Source organism: Eubalaena glacialis, chromosome 4 (assembly GCF_028564815.1).
Source record: "Eubalaena glacialis isolate mEubGla1 chromosome 4, mEubGla1.1.hap2.+ XY, whole genome shotgun sequence".
Lineage (NCBI taxonomy): Eukaryota > Metazoa > Chordata > Mammalia > Artiodactyla > Balaenidae > Eubalaena > Eubalaena glacialis.
This window is the reverse complement of record NC_083719.1, coordinates 44,311,104-44,326,319: the sequence shown is the minus strand read 5'-3', so window position 1 is coordinate 44,326,319 and position 15,216 is coordinate 44,311,104. Positions and strand designations below refer to the sequence as shown.

The 15,216-nt window shown below is 38.8% G+C and overlaps 1 pseudogene; it reads left to right on the top strand.

Annotated features, from left to right (window-relative positions):
• Positions 1-2,661: 2,661 nt before the first annotated feature.
• Positions 2,662-6,695, top strand: LOC133090513 (large ribosomal subunit protein uL30-like; annotated as a pseudogene).
• Positions 6,696-15,216: the final 8,521 nt, after the last annotated feature.

Sequence of the window (15,216 nt, the reverse complement as noted above, 5' to 3'; positions counted from 1 at the left end):
TACGTAAAACCTGTTCTTTACAGAAACTCATTTTGATCTCCACACTATGACAACTCAGTTTTTAGTCAACCACAGAAAGAGAAATAATCTTATAAGCATGGGCCTGAAGGTAGAAAACCACTGTAACATTTACTATACAAGTCATATTCTGGAGGGGAATATACTCAGTATCAAAAGAATTACAGTGGGTAGGGCAGTTATCAAGTTTCACTTCCTTCTTCTTCAGTCATAATTTTACAGGAGTGCCATGCCAAGTGATAAAACCAGAATTACACACTAAATCGTACTCACAGGCTTGGGTATGATTTCAAGGGTTTCTGGAGTGACTATAAATATTTTCATTGACCTTAAGTGGCTAAATTGTGCATTCCTTTTTTTTTTCCCTCCAAATTTATACTCTGAGAAATTTCCCCCATTCAGAAAAGTTGTTGGAATAGTTTAGTGAGCAACCATATACCACCCTCTTAGATTCAACAATGGTTAATATTTTGCCATATTTTCTTTTTCTTTCTCCGGGCATTAATTGAAAGTAAGTGTAGATATCATGGCATTTTACTCTTAAATACAAGCTTGACACTTGTCATGCCATGAGAAAGTGAGAATGCCTGAACAAGTCAAGTCTTATTTAGAAAAGGGTGGGCAAGATGAATCATCAACATAACTTCTGGGAATGGAGGTTTCTAGCACTTAGGTAATTCTCATGCTAATTCTGTGATACCTGGTGCCATTTTACAAAGCATGCATAGTAAGTTTCATCCTGGTCGTTCTTGTTTCAACAATTTCAAAAGAGACAAAGCAAATCCATTTTAGTTCTGTACTTTCATGTCCATTTGCATCATTTCTTCAGAAACATCTCTTTATTACAGTGTCCTCTTGGCACACACTAGAAGATAGAACTTGCTTTTTTCCTCTCAGCGTACTAAGTACTAGAGTTATTTTACAATATTTATTTGGGGCTGTTAAGGAGAGAGTTAAGATCTTTCATTATTTTACCTGTGACTTGAATCATAATAAAATACTTTCCAAGGTGAAACATGTTAAACATCACATTAACACTTGCTGATGATTACAAGTCATTACTGTATGGAACATTATAATAATGGCTGTTTACTCCAGAAAAATAATTATATTCCTTTAATGCACTCATAATAGCTCTGCAATTTTTAACTACTGTTTTGTTCCCCACCCATCTTGTACACAAATACAGAACTTAGTGCCAGTTTATCAGTGGCTAGATTATAGAAGAGAGAAATGATTCATTAGCAAGCTACAGATGTCCTGTCTTTGCTTCAGAACACACCAGAGAAATTTAATTCAAAGTTCTAAAAAAAATTTGATAGGCAGATGGGATATGAACTTAATGAACAAGCTACAGAACAACACTCTCTAATATGTCTAATATGCCTCTCTGGCACTTTCCTTTCTTTCTATCAACCCCCAATTCCTCATAACAGGTTAACAGGTGGCACCCATGACAAATCCTCAACAATATGGTCTAAAACTGGACAAAAGCCATTGTAGTTGGACAATAATGATATAAAATAGAGTAAAAGCCAGCTGTTTTAGGTAAAAAGTAGTTTGGCTATATTTCAAGCGCCTGGGAACCTGGCTCTACATTTGTATGCCCTGTTTAGCCAGACATCCTAGTCCAGGAGTTCCCAAAGTTCAGGGTGTATGAGGATCACTGAGTGTCAGAATGCTGATTCCTGATTCCTTAGTCCTTAGTCCTAGAGGTTCTGATTTGGCAGATCTGGAGTGAGGTCCAGGAATCTTCTTTCTGTTCAGTCTTCCAGGTGATTCTGATGCAGGCCACGATGGAACATGCTTTGACCTATACTGTTTCCAGCACTTAAGATGCCAAGAGGGTGGGTCATTGGTAAGCCTGATCCGTTTATGTGTGAACTGATTTAATGCTTGTCTTTGCTGGTGGCCAGTGATAATGGTCTCCATCCCATCCAAGATTAGTCAGAAGGAACAAGGGATCCATATCCTGCAACTAAGAACCACTGTGTGGGCTGACTCTGAAATGGATACTTTATTCTCCTGTCAGCCCAGAAACAATTTCATATGACAGGAAACCTGCCTAGTAGAACAGTTGACCCTTGAACAACACAGATTTGAAGTGCACGGGTCCACTTATACACAGATTTTTTTTCAGTAGTAAAGACTACAGTACTAATATTGATTGGTTGAATCCATGGATATGGAACAGTGGATATAGAGGAACTGCCAGTGAGGAGGGCCAACTATAAATTATACTCAGGTTTTTTTTACTGTGCAGAAGGTCAGCGCCCCTAACCCCTACACTGTTCAAGGGTCACCTGTATTTAAACAAGGCTGTGTGTGTGTGTGTGTGTGTGTGCACCCACAGCTGTTAGACCCAAGATTAGTCTTTTAAGGGTTTACCCCACACTCTTAATACAGTTCTGCTATAATATGACACATGCCTTCATAAAAATCACCATGCCATGCACAATAATAGTGCAATAAAACCCACAGGGCTTATGGGAAAAGATGCGCTCAGGGAGACAACACTCCAAAACTTCACCAGTGACACATTAAAAAAATATATATATAAGAACCTAATAAAAATGGTAGCACAGTTTTACACATGTTAAATGTTTAAGAAATTTATAAGTAACCTCTTTTCTGGCTGGAATCATGGCGGGTATAGAAGAGAAGGGAAAAAAGGTTTCTGCTATGCCAGATACCATCAAGAAAAAGCAAAGGAATTTTGCAGAGCTGAAGATCATGCACCTGAGAAAGAAGTTTGCCCAAAAGATGCTTCAAAAGGCAAGGAGGAAGCTTATCTATGAAAAAGCTAAACACCATAATAAGGAAAATAGGCAGATGTACAGAAGTGAGATTTGACTGGCAAAGATGGCAAGAAAAGTGGGTAACTTCTGTGTAACTCTAGAACCCAAACGAGCATTTGTCTTCAGGATCAGGGTATCAACGGTGTGAGCCCAAAGATCTGAAAGGTGTTCCATCTTCTTTACCTTTTTCAGCTCCTCAATGGCACCTTTGTTAAGCTCAGTAAGGCTCAGTTAACATGCTGAGGACTGTTGAGCCATATACTGTATGGGATACCTGAAACAGAAATCAGTAAAAGAATTGATCTACAAGCGCGGTTATAGCAAGATCAACAAGAAGGTAATTGTCCCAACAGATAACACTTCGACTGCTTGATCTCTTGGTAAATAGGGCATCATCTGCATGGAGGATATGATTCATGAGACCCATACTGTTGGAAAATGCAAACAGCTTCCTGTGGTCTTTCAAATTATCTTCTTCATGAGGTGGAATGAAGAGAACGGCCATGCATTGTGTAGAAGGCAGAGCTGCTGGCAACAGGGGAGACCAGATCAACAGGCTTCTTAGAAGGATGAACTATGGTGCCTCCCATGATTATTTTTATAATCTGGTCAGTTAATAAACAATGACTGCTTTCAAGTTGAAAAAGAAAAGGAAATTCATAAATAATACAATAAATACGTCACTTTACCTTAAAAAAAGATTTGAAATTTGTTTGAGGAAGTAGGCATTGGAAGGGTCGCAGCTTGTAATTCATTGTACAGTGGTAGGAAGGTAAGTTATCTAAAATCAGAGGAAAAATTTTAACACCGGATGTGGATGGACACAACACACACAGTAAACTGAGGTAGCTGGTAGATATCTGAGGAGAGTGTGTGTGCATTTTGTGTATTCCCAGGCACCTCAGTTCAGCTGGCTGGATGGTTTTCTGCTTTCACCTCGTGTTTCTTGCTCATAAGATCTCACATAGGCCAAGGCAAATTTGCATTATACTCATATGTTGTTTCCTAATATATCAATCACATTGGAACAAATTTGTGTTTTCAAGACAAGCATTATAGCAGACCTGACTGTACCTGTGAGGAGTTCACATCAGAAGTAATGGTTTTAGGTTGCCTAGATTCTGAGGGTAGCCAGGAGAGCATTACTGCCCTACAAGGAGTATTGTCTAGAGGGTTTGGGGACTGAAAATATGAAGGTAAAGGTAGTGGTGTTCCCTTCTATCTTCATGGCCATCCACATGGCCATGAAGGAACTCAGCATCTCATAGGTATTGTCTTATTCCATATTTTCATAGACTAGCCTAGATTAACAACTACCCAAGGGTTTAGGTTAGCTAGATGAAGAAAAATAAATAGCATTAGAGTAAGCTTCAGAGGACTCACATTTTATTCTTAGCTCTGCAAGCTGTGTGACCTAAGGCAAGTCCCTTTATTTCTCTTGGATTCATTTCCTCATCTGTAAAATAAAGAAATTGGACTATTTCATCTCTCGAAGATTCCTCCTGGCTCCAATATCATGTGACTCTGAGGCTTTCTATGTTGATTAAATGCAGAGAAAATGAACAGTTTTCGACCTCTTTAAAACTCTCCATGTGGCTCAGCAGTTTTTTTTTTTCTCATCCCAGGTTGTCTTCCTTGGTTATTTCCCAAAGTGAAAATTCCAAATTGTTATTATTCTCAATCTCTGTTTCCACCAACAGATGGAATTTACTGAGGCAGATCAAGTCTGAGCTCGCAAAGCTCCTTTGTTTATTTTGTTAACAGCTTTATTGAAGTAAAATTGACGTACAATAAGCTGTACATATTTAAAGAATACAATTTGATAAGTTTTGACATGCGCATACAGCCATGAAACCATCACCACCATCAAGGTAATGAACATATCCAACACCCACAAAGGTTTGCTAGTGCCCCTTGTAATCTCGTCCTCCCTTCTCCTCCTCCTTCTTCCTCCCCATATACCCAGGCAACCGATCTGCTGTCCTTCATTATAGACTAGTGCATATTTTCTAGAATGTTATATAAATGGAATCATCAGTATGTACTGTTGTTTTGTCTGACTCCTTTCACTCAACGTAATTATTCTGAGATCCATCCATATTCCTTTTGTTAATAAACAGGAGAAAAAAAAGGAGCCAGGTAGTAATCTATAATATGGCTATACCACAATTTGTTTATCCATTCACCTGTTGATGGACATTTGGGTTGTTTCCAGGTTTTTAGCCATTATATATGACTGCTATAAATATTTTTTTTAAAAGTCTTTTTATGGACATATGTTTTGATTTCTCTTGGGTAAACACTTAGGAGTCGAAAGACTGGATCACATATGGAAAGTGTATGTTTCACTTTTTAGAAACCACCCAACTATTTTCCAAAGTGGCTATACCATTTTACATTTCTAACCACACTACATGAAAATTCCAGTTCTTCCATATACTTGCCAAAACTTAGTATGGTCAGTAGTTTTAATTTTTGCCATTCTAATAGGTATGTAGTGATCCTTTAATTTGTATTTTCCCAGTGACTGACAATGTCGAGCATCTTTTCATGTGCTTATTTTCCATCTGTTTATCTTCTTTGGGGAATGTCTGTTCAAATACTTTGCCCAATTTAAAAAATTGAGTTGTTTTCTATTTACTGAGTTTTCTGTAAATTGCAGTAAAACACACGTAACGTAAAATTTACCATCGTAACCATTTTTACGTGTACAGTTCAATGGCATTAAGTACTTTCACATTGTTCTGCTACTATCACCATCATCCATCTCCAGAACTCTTTCATCTTGAAAAACTGTAACTCCACCTATTAAATAATAACTGCCCAGTTCTCCCCAACCCCAGCTCTGGAAACCACCATTTTTCTTCCTATCTCTATGAGTCTGACTACTCTTCAGTATCTCGTATGAGTGGAATCATATGGTGTTTGCCTTTTTGTGACTGGCTTATTTCACTTAGCATAATTCCTTCAAGATTCATCTACATTGTAGCATGTGTCAGGATTTCCTTTCTTTTTAAGGCTGAGTAATATTTCATTGTATGTATATACCACATTTTTCCATTCCTTTGTTGATGGACACTTGAGTTGCTTTCACTTTTTAAAAATTAATTAATTAATTTTTGGCTGCGTTGGGTCTTTGTTGCTGCGCCCAGGCTTTCTCTAGTTGCTGCGAGCGGGGGCTACTCCTCTGTTGCGGTGCATGGGCTTCTCATCGTGGTGGCTTCTCTGTTTCGGAGCACAGGCTCTAGGCGTGCGGGCTTCAGTAGTTGTGACGCACGGGCTTAGTTGCTCCACGGCATGTGGGATCTTCCCCAACCAGGGCTCGAACCCGTGTCTCCTGCACTGGCAGGCAGATTCTTAACCACTGCGCCACCAGGGAAGTCCCTGCTTTCACTTTTTGGCTTACTGTGAATAACGGGCTATATGAACACAGATGTATAAATATCTTTTTCAGTCCCTGCTTTTAATTACTGAGTTTTGAGAATTCTTTATGTATTATGAATACAAGACCTTTATCAGAAATACGATTCACAAACATTTTTTCCTAGTCTGTGCCTTTTCTTTTTATTTTCTTAATGTATTTCAAAGAGAAGAAGTTTTAAGTTTTGATTTAGTCCAGTTTATAATTGTCGGCTTTAGAGCTAAGAAATTTTTGCCTAACCTGAGATCACGATGACTTGGGAACTTCTCCTGGTTTTTTTTTTTTTTTTTCCCTGCAAAAAGCTTTATTGTTCCCACTTGGTCCAAAGCTTGGGAGAAGGCTCCACGGTGGTTAAAATGATGCCTAGTGGTTGCAGGGAAAGGCTTCAGGAAGAAGCCCTGACAACAGAGGGTCTCCTCAAAGGCCGCTGGGCTCCAGAGGCTCTGAGTCGCGCTTGAGGGTGAGGCTTGAAAAGAAACTCGCCCAGCCCAACCTGAGGGTCAGGCTAGCCTGTGAGGTTAGTCAGGTGGTCGCCCATCTTCTTGATGAGTTTCACCTGCTCTTCTAGGAAGTGGCTCTCCAGGAAGTCACAGAGGTGGGGTCTGCCGGGGCAGGGGCATGCAGATCCATAGGGCCTGGTTCGAGTTCATCTCCCTGAGAACGGTGGCGTCCATAACGTCCTGGAGTTTACCCCGCTTATCTTGAGACGGCGTCTGCAGGTCCCGGAAGAGGGCGTGGCTGCTCTGCTCGTTTTGCATTTTCAAAAGCCGCTAGGCGCCCTCGCGCTTCTCCTCAGCCAATTCGCGGAAGAAGGGGCTCGTGCCCTCCAGAGCCACGTCCTCCTGGTGGAAACAGAAGCCCAAAGAGAGCTAAGTGCCCGCAGATGCATGTTCACCAGGGGGTAGACGGTGGTCTCCACCTGGGTAGAATAATTCTGACGAATCTGGGAGCTCATGGTGTTGGCTGGTCCTAGAGGCAGAGGGTAGCTAAGGGGTTGGTTCCGACGGTTGCGACTGGAGAAGAGGTTGGAGGGTGCTGCGAGGCTGGAGGAAAGGGCGTCCCTGGGTCTGTTCTGTCCAAACGCTACTGAAGCAAGAGACAGATCCACAGGACCCTCTGGCCTTGTGAACTGCGGAACTTCTGATAGACGTTTTTTAAGACACATTTTATAGTTTTAGGTTTTAGGTTACAATTCGTACTATGATCCATTTTGAGTTAATCTTTTTTTTTTTTTTAAGTTTTTAATCGTTTATTTATTTATTTATTTTTGGCTGTGTTGGGTCTTCGTTTCTGTGCGAGGGCTTTCTCTAGTTGCAGCAAGCAGGGGCCACTCTTCATCGCGGTGCGCGGGCCTCTCATTATCGCGGCCTCTCTTGCTGCGGAGCACAGGCTCCAGACGCGCAGGCTCAGTAATTGTGGCTCACGGGCCTAGTTGCTCCGCGGCATGTGGGATCCTCCCAGACCAGGGCTCGAACCCGTATGCCCTGCATTGGCAGGCAGATTCTCAACCACTGCGCCACCAGGGAAGCCCCTTGAGTTAATCTTTTAAATGATACAAGGTGTGGATCAGAATTCATTTCTGCGTATAGGAATATCCAGTAGCTCCAGCATCATTTGTGGAAAAGGCCATCTTTTCTTCACTGCATTGCTTTTGTATCTTTGTAAAAAGCAGTTATTCATATATGTGTAGGTCCCTTTGTGGACTCGGTCTATTTCACTGATCTGTTTGTCTTTCTTGATGCCACACTATCTCGATTACTGTAGCTTTATAAGTCTTGAAATGAGGTAACATTAGTCCTCCCATTTTTTTTTCTTTTTTTTAAAAATTAATTTATTTATTTTTGGCTGTGTTGGGTCTTCGTTTCTGTGCGAGGGCTTTCTCCAGTTGCGGCAAGTGGGGGCCACTCTTCATCGCGGTGCGCGGGCCTCTCACTATCGCGGCCTGTCTTGTTGCGGAGCACAGGCTCCAGACGCGCAGGCTCAGTAATTGTGGCTCACGGGCCCAGTTGCTCCACGGCATGTGGGATCTTCCCAGACCAGGGCTCGAACCCGTGTTCCCTGCATTGGCAGGCAGATTCTCAAGCACTGCGCCACCAGGGAAGCCCTAGTCCTCCAATTTTGTTTTCCTTTTTCAAAGACACTTTGGCTATTTGAGATCCTTTGCATTACCATATGAATTTTAGAATCAGCTTGTCTGTTTCTACAAAAAAGCTTGCTGGGTTTTGATTGGGATGGTGTTGAAACTATAGATCAATTTGAGGAGAATTGACATCTTAACAATACTGAGTTTTCCATGAACACCATACCTCTTCCATTTATTAAAGTCTTCCTTAATTTTTCTCAGCAATGTTTTGTAGTTTTCATTGTACATAGCTTGCATATTTTTGGTCAGATTTATCCCTAAGTATTTCATATTTTTATGCTATTTTAAATGTAAATTTTAATTCAATTTCTAATTGTTAATTGCTAGTGTATAGAAATACAATTGTTTTTTATATATTGACCTTGAGTCCTGCAACTTGCTAAAACTCATTTAGTTAATTAATTAATTAATACAATTTTTAAAGGTTACTTTCCATTTACAGTTATTACAAAATATTGGCTATATTCCCTGTGTTGTACAATACATTCTTGAGCCTATCTTACACCCAGTGGTTTGTACCTCCCACTCCCCTACCCCTATATTGCCCCCCTGCCCCACTGGTAACCACTAGTTTGTTCTCTATATCTGTGAGTCTGCTTCTTTTTTGTTATATTCAGTAGTTTGTTGTATTTTTTAGATTCCACATATACGTGATATTATACAGTATTTGTCTTTCTCTGTCTGACTTATTTCACTTAGCATAATGCCCTCCAAGTCCATCCATGTTGCTGCAAATGGCAAAATTTTGTTCTTTTTTATGGCTGAGTAGTATTCCATTGTGTGTGTATGTGTGTGTGTGTGTATGTATATATATATATATATATATATATATATATGCCACATTTTCTTTATCCATTCATCTGTTGATGGACACTTAGGTTGCTTCCATATCTTGGCAATTGTAAATAATGCTGCTATGAACATTGGGGTGCATGTATCTTTTCGAGTTAGTGTTTTTGTTTTTTTCAGATATATACCCAGGAGTGGAATTGCTGGTGCTAAACTCATTTATTAGTTCTAGTACCTTTTAAATAAATTCCATCTGATTTTCTACATAGACAATCATGTCTTCTATAAATAAAGACAGTTTTACTTTTTTCTAATCTGGCAGCTATTTCTTTATTTTAACCGTATTGCACTGGTTAGACCCTCCAATATAACGTTGAATAGAAATGTCAAAAGTGCATATCTTTGTCTTATTACTGAATTTATGGGGGTAAATATTCAATATTCACTATTAAATATGGTGTTAGCCATAGGTTTTTTGTAAAGGCACTTTATCAGATTGAAGAAATTCTCTTCTCTTCCCAGTTTGCTGAGAGTTTTTTCTTTTGGTTTTTAAAGAATTGATGATGGATTTTGTCAAATACTTTTTCTGCATCTATTGAAATGATCATACAGGGTTGTTGTTATTTTAGTTTTTAGCTTTAAAAAAATCCTGTATGGTGAATTAAGTTGATTGATATTTGAACGTTAGACCAATTTTGCATTCTTGGGATAAGCGCCATGTAATGGGGATACATTGGGATAAACTCTATGTAATTACGATGTATTATCATTTTTATATATAGTTGGATACAAATTACACTTAAAATTTATTTGAAATTTTTGCATCTATGTTCTTTAGTGATATGGGTCTGTAGTTTTCTTTTCTTGTACTGTCTCTCTGGTTTTGGTATCAGGATTATGCTGGCCGCATAGATGAGTTAAGAAGTATTCTATCCTCTTCAATTTTCTGGAGAAGTTTGTGTAGAATTAGTGTTATTCCTTAAATATTTGGTAGAATTTGGTAAAGACATCTGGCCCTGGACTTTTCTTTGGGGAGGATATTTAACTATAAACTCAATTTCTTTAACAGATGTAGGGCTATACAAGTTATTTACTTCTGCTTGAGTAAGCTTTGATAGTTTGTAGAATTTCTCCATTTTATTTTATTTTATTTCTGTATTTTCTTTCTTTCTTTTTGGCTGTGCTGGGTCTTCATTGCTGCACGCGGGCTTTCTCTAGTTGGGGCGAGTGGGAGCTACTCTTCGTTGTGGTGCGCGGGCTTCTCATTGCGGTGGCTTCTCTTGTTGTGGAGCTCGAGCTCTGGGCACGTGTGCTTCAGTAGTTGTGGCACGCAGCTCAGTAGTTGTGGCTCACGGGCTCTAGAGTGCAAGCTCAGTAGTTGTGGCACGTGGGCTCAGTTACTCTGCGGCATGTGGGATCTTCCTGGACTAGGAATCGAACCTGTGTCCCCTGCATTGGCAAGCAGATTCTTAACCACTGCGCCACCAGGGAAGTCCCAAACTTCTCCATTTTATTTTCTAAGTTGTTGAATTTATTGGCACAAAATTATTCATTATATTTTCTTATTATTCTTTCAATACCTTAGACTCTCTAGTGATACCACTTCTCTCATTCTTGATACTGGTCTTCTTTCTTTTTCTTTTTTGTGTCTTCTTTCTTTTTCTTTTTCTGATCAATCTGGCTAGAGGTTTATTAATTTTATTGATTTTAAAGAACCAACTTTTAGTTTTACTGATTTCTGTTGTTTTCCTGTTTTCTATTTCATTGATTTCTTCTTGATTTTTATCATTTCCTCTCTTCTGCTACTTTGGATTTCATTCATTTTTTCCCCCACTAGTTTCATAAGGCAAAAGGTGAGGCATTTGGTAGCATAAATTTCCTCCTAAATACTGTTTTAAGGGCTGTGTTAGATTTCTGTTGCTTTTGTAACAAATTTCCACAAACTTAATGGCTTAAAACAATACAAAATTGTCCTTTTAAAATTTTGGAGGTTAAAAGTCCAAATTCAGGGACTTCCCTGGTGATCCAGTGGTTAAGACTCCGCGCTCCCAATGCAGGGGGCCCAGGTTCGATCCCTGGTCAGGGAACTAGATCCCACATGCATGCCGCAACTGAGAGTCCGCATGCCGCAACTGAGAAGTCCACATGCCACAACTAAGAGTGTGCATGCCGCAACTAAGACCCGGTGCAGCCATAGATAGATAAATAAATAAATAAATAAAGTCCAAATTCAGATTTATTGAGCTAATGTCAAGGTGTTGGCAGAGCTGGTTCCTTCTGGAATCTCTGAGGAGAGAATCTGTTTCCTTGCCTTTTTCATCTTCTAGTGCTGCCTGTATTTCTTGGCTTGTGACCCCTTCCTTCGTCTTCAAAGTACACAACCCCCACCTCTGCTTCTGTCATTACATTACCCTCTTCTCTGACTCTTCCTTGGTTCCTCTTATAAGAATTACTGTGATCACAATGGCCTACTGGAATAATTCAGGGTAATCTTCCCATCTCAAGATTCTTAGCTTAATCATATCTGCAAAGTCCCTTCTGTGATATAAGGCAACATTTACAGGTTCTGGAGATTAAGATGTATATATATTTGGGGGCCATTTTTCACCCTACCACTGAGGCACCCCATACATCTTGATATGATGTGTTTTTGCACTCAGTTCAAAATATTTTCTAATTTCCATTTTGATTTTTTGTCCCATTAGTTATTTAAAAGTGTGTTATTCAGTTTCCAATTACATGGAGGTTTCTGTTATTGATTTTTATTTTAATTCCAATGGTCACAGAATATACTTGTTATGACTTGAGTCATTTAAAACTTATCAGGACTTGCTTAATGCTCCAGAATATGATGTATCTTGGTAAATATCGTGTATGCATTTGAAAAGACTATGTTTTCTACTGTTTTCAGGTGGGGGGCTTCTATAAACATCTATTAGGTCATGTTGGTTGACAGCCTTGTTCAGGTCTTCTATAGCCTTACTGACTTTTTCTGTATTTGTCCTATTAATTATTGAGAGAGGGCTATTGAAATCTCTGACTGTGATTATGGGGTATCTACTGTTCCTCGTAGTTCTTTTTTTTTTTTTTTTTTTTAGATTTTTTTTTTTTAACTTTATTTTTTATTTATTTATTTTTTCACACACACACACACACACACACTGTATTTTATTTTTACAAGAGATAAATAGACTGAGTGTGTTTCATGTTTGGTAATTGCAATCATTGTTGCTTTTGTTGTGGTCATCCATGTACAATGCTTGGTTCCTTGTAGTTCTATCAGTCTTTTTCCCCATCTTATTTATTTTTATTGAAGTATAGTTGACTTACAATATTATATTAATTTCAAGTGTACAACATAGTGATTTGATATTTTTATAGATTACACACCATACAAAGTTATTATACAATAATATTATTGACTATATTCCCTGTGTTGTTTTATCAGTTTTTGCTTCATGTTTATTTGAAACTCTGCTCTTAGTTGCATAAATGTTTAAGATTGTTATGTCCTTGTGGGTAGATTGACCCTTTATACATTTATGAATTGAATTTATATGTCCCTGGCAGGATTCTTTGCTCTGAAACCTTCTTTGTCGGATATGAATATACACTTTCCAGCTTTATGTTGATTAGTGTTAGCCTGGTATATCTTATTCTGTCCTTTTACCTCTAACCTTTTGTGTCTTTATAGTTAATATACATTTCTCATAGGCACTATATAGTGACTCTTGCTTTTATCATCAGTTGGATAATTTCTGCCTTAAAAAAGAAAAACTAATAGAATTTCTTTTTTGAGCAGTTTTGAATTCATAGAAAAATTGAGCCAAAAGTACAGGGGGTTCCTATATACCCCTTTACTCTCCTCCCCTTGCTCTCCCTATTATTAACATCTACCATTAATGTAGTACATTTGTTACAATTTGTTGTACTCTGTTCCGCTTGCTGGAACAAAATGCCATGGACTGAGTGGCTTAAACAACCAAAATTTATTTCCCACAGTCTGGAAGCTGAGAAATCCAAGATCAAGGTGCTGGTCTATTCAGTCTCTGGTGAAGGCACCCTTCCCGGCTTGCAAATGTTGCCTTTTTGCTGTGTGGTTACAGGGCCTTTCCTGGGTGCCATTAGAGAGGGAGCAAGAGGCAGCAAGAGAGAGTGAAAGCAGGAGTGAGAGAGAGGATGAGAATATCCTCTTTCTCTTCAGGCTAGAGTTCTGTTGAGTTGGAGCCCCACCCTTATGACCTCATTTAACCTTAATTACCTCCTAAAGACCCAGATCTCCAGATATAGCTACACTGGGGGTTAGGGCCGCAGCATATGAATTTTGGGGTGACAAAATTCAGTTCATTACAAAACTGATGAGCCAATATTGATACTCTACCATCTCTGTCTTTTAATCAGGGTGTTTAAACCATTTACAGTTGTGATTATTGATATAGTTAGATTTAAATTTATCATCTTGCTATTTGTTTTTTATTTTTCCCATGTGTTCTTTGTTTTATCTGAATAAGGTTTCTTTTATCTGAATAAGGCTCCTTTATCTGAATAAGCCTTCTTTGTTTTATTTTATTTTATTTTTTCTGAGTTCCAGACAACTCCTTTTATTTTTATTTATTTTAAAATTTTTATTGGAGTACAGTTGGTTTACAGTGTTTTGTTAGTTTCTGCTGTACAGCAAAGTGAATCAGTTATACATATATATATATCCACTCTTTCGTAGACGCTTTTCCCATACAGGTCATTAGAGTATTGAGTAGAATTCCCTGTGCTCTACAGTAGGTTCTTATTGTTATCTATTTTATATATAGTAGTATGTATATATCAATCCCAATCTCCCAATTTATCCCTGCCCTCCCCCATTCCCCCCGGTAACCATAAGTTTGTTCTTTAAAAGGACTCATGGTTTTTGTCCTGCTTTCAGCCCCTAGGCTTGGGGCTGGATTATTGTCCTCTAGCCCCAATCCATTCTTCATCTCAATGACCTGCTCATCTCCTGCCAGGTCATGTAGCTGATGGTCCAATATGTTTTACCTCTAAAACTGACAGAAATCAGACAAGGATAATATTGAAACATTTTGGAATGTCATTTTAAGGTTTTATAGAATTTGGTTCTACCCGCTTATCCGTCTGAATTTCCCATATCCTTCTTCAGACACTCTCCATATTTTCTCCTCAGCCTTATATCTAATTGTGCTCATATCCTAAATTTCTTTATCCTCAGGCTTTCTTCCCTCTTGCCTTACATTTGATCATGCTTTTCCCTTTAAATACAAGTCTTTTTTCTCAGCTCTTTGTATGATGAAATCTTACGGACCCTTAAAGACTCAGGTTCATGTTACTCCCTTATAAAGCCTGACCCGGCCTCCTACCCTACTCCACCCACGAAGAAAAAGGTTCCCTTCACTGGGTTCTCAGAACGCTTTGTAGGTGTGTCTGTTACAGCACTTTTCACATTATATATAGTAAGGTCCCCACATGTTTGTTTCCCCCACCCCAAAAAACATATGTGGGCTCTGTAGCCTCAAGATTTTGGAGCCCAGTATATATTTTTTTAAAGTCTCTTTCAGATTGTTCTTATATAAGTCAAGATTCTTGGTTGTAAGCAACAGAAATAGACTTCAGTTTTGCTTGTTTGTTTGTTTGTTTTTGCTTCCCTGCTAGCTTTATTGAGGTATAATTGACAAACATGTAATATGTTTAAGGTATACAACGTGATGTTTTGATAATATGTATACATTGTGAAATGAGTCGCACAATCAAGTTACTTAACACATCCATCACATCGCATAGTTACCTTTTTAGTGTGTGTGGTGAGAATGCTTAAGGTCTTTTTGTGGTTCCATTCCACACACTTAGATTTTAAGAGTGGTCCCACTGTTCTCAGAACTGATCCAAGTGGCTCACTGTGCTTAAATTGTACAACTTGGCCTATAATGAACATATACTTTCCTAGTGGGAGTCTGGGATTTGGGTATGAGCTAGGCAGAGGATACCTACATGACCAAGCCCCCAATTAACATCCTGGGCACTGAGTCTCCAATGAGCTT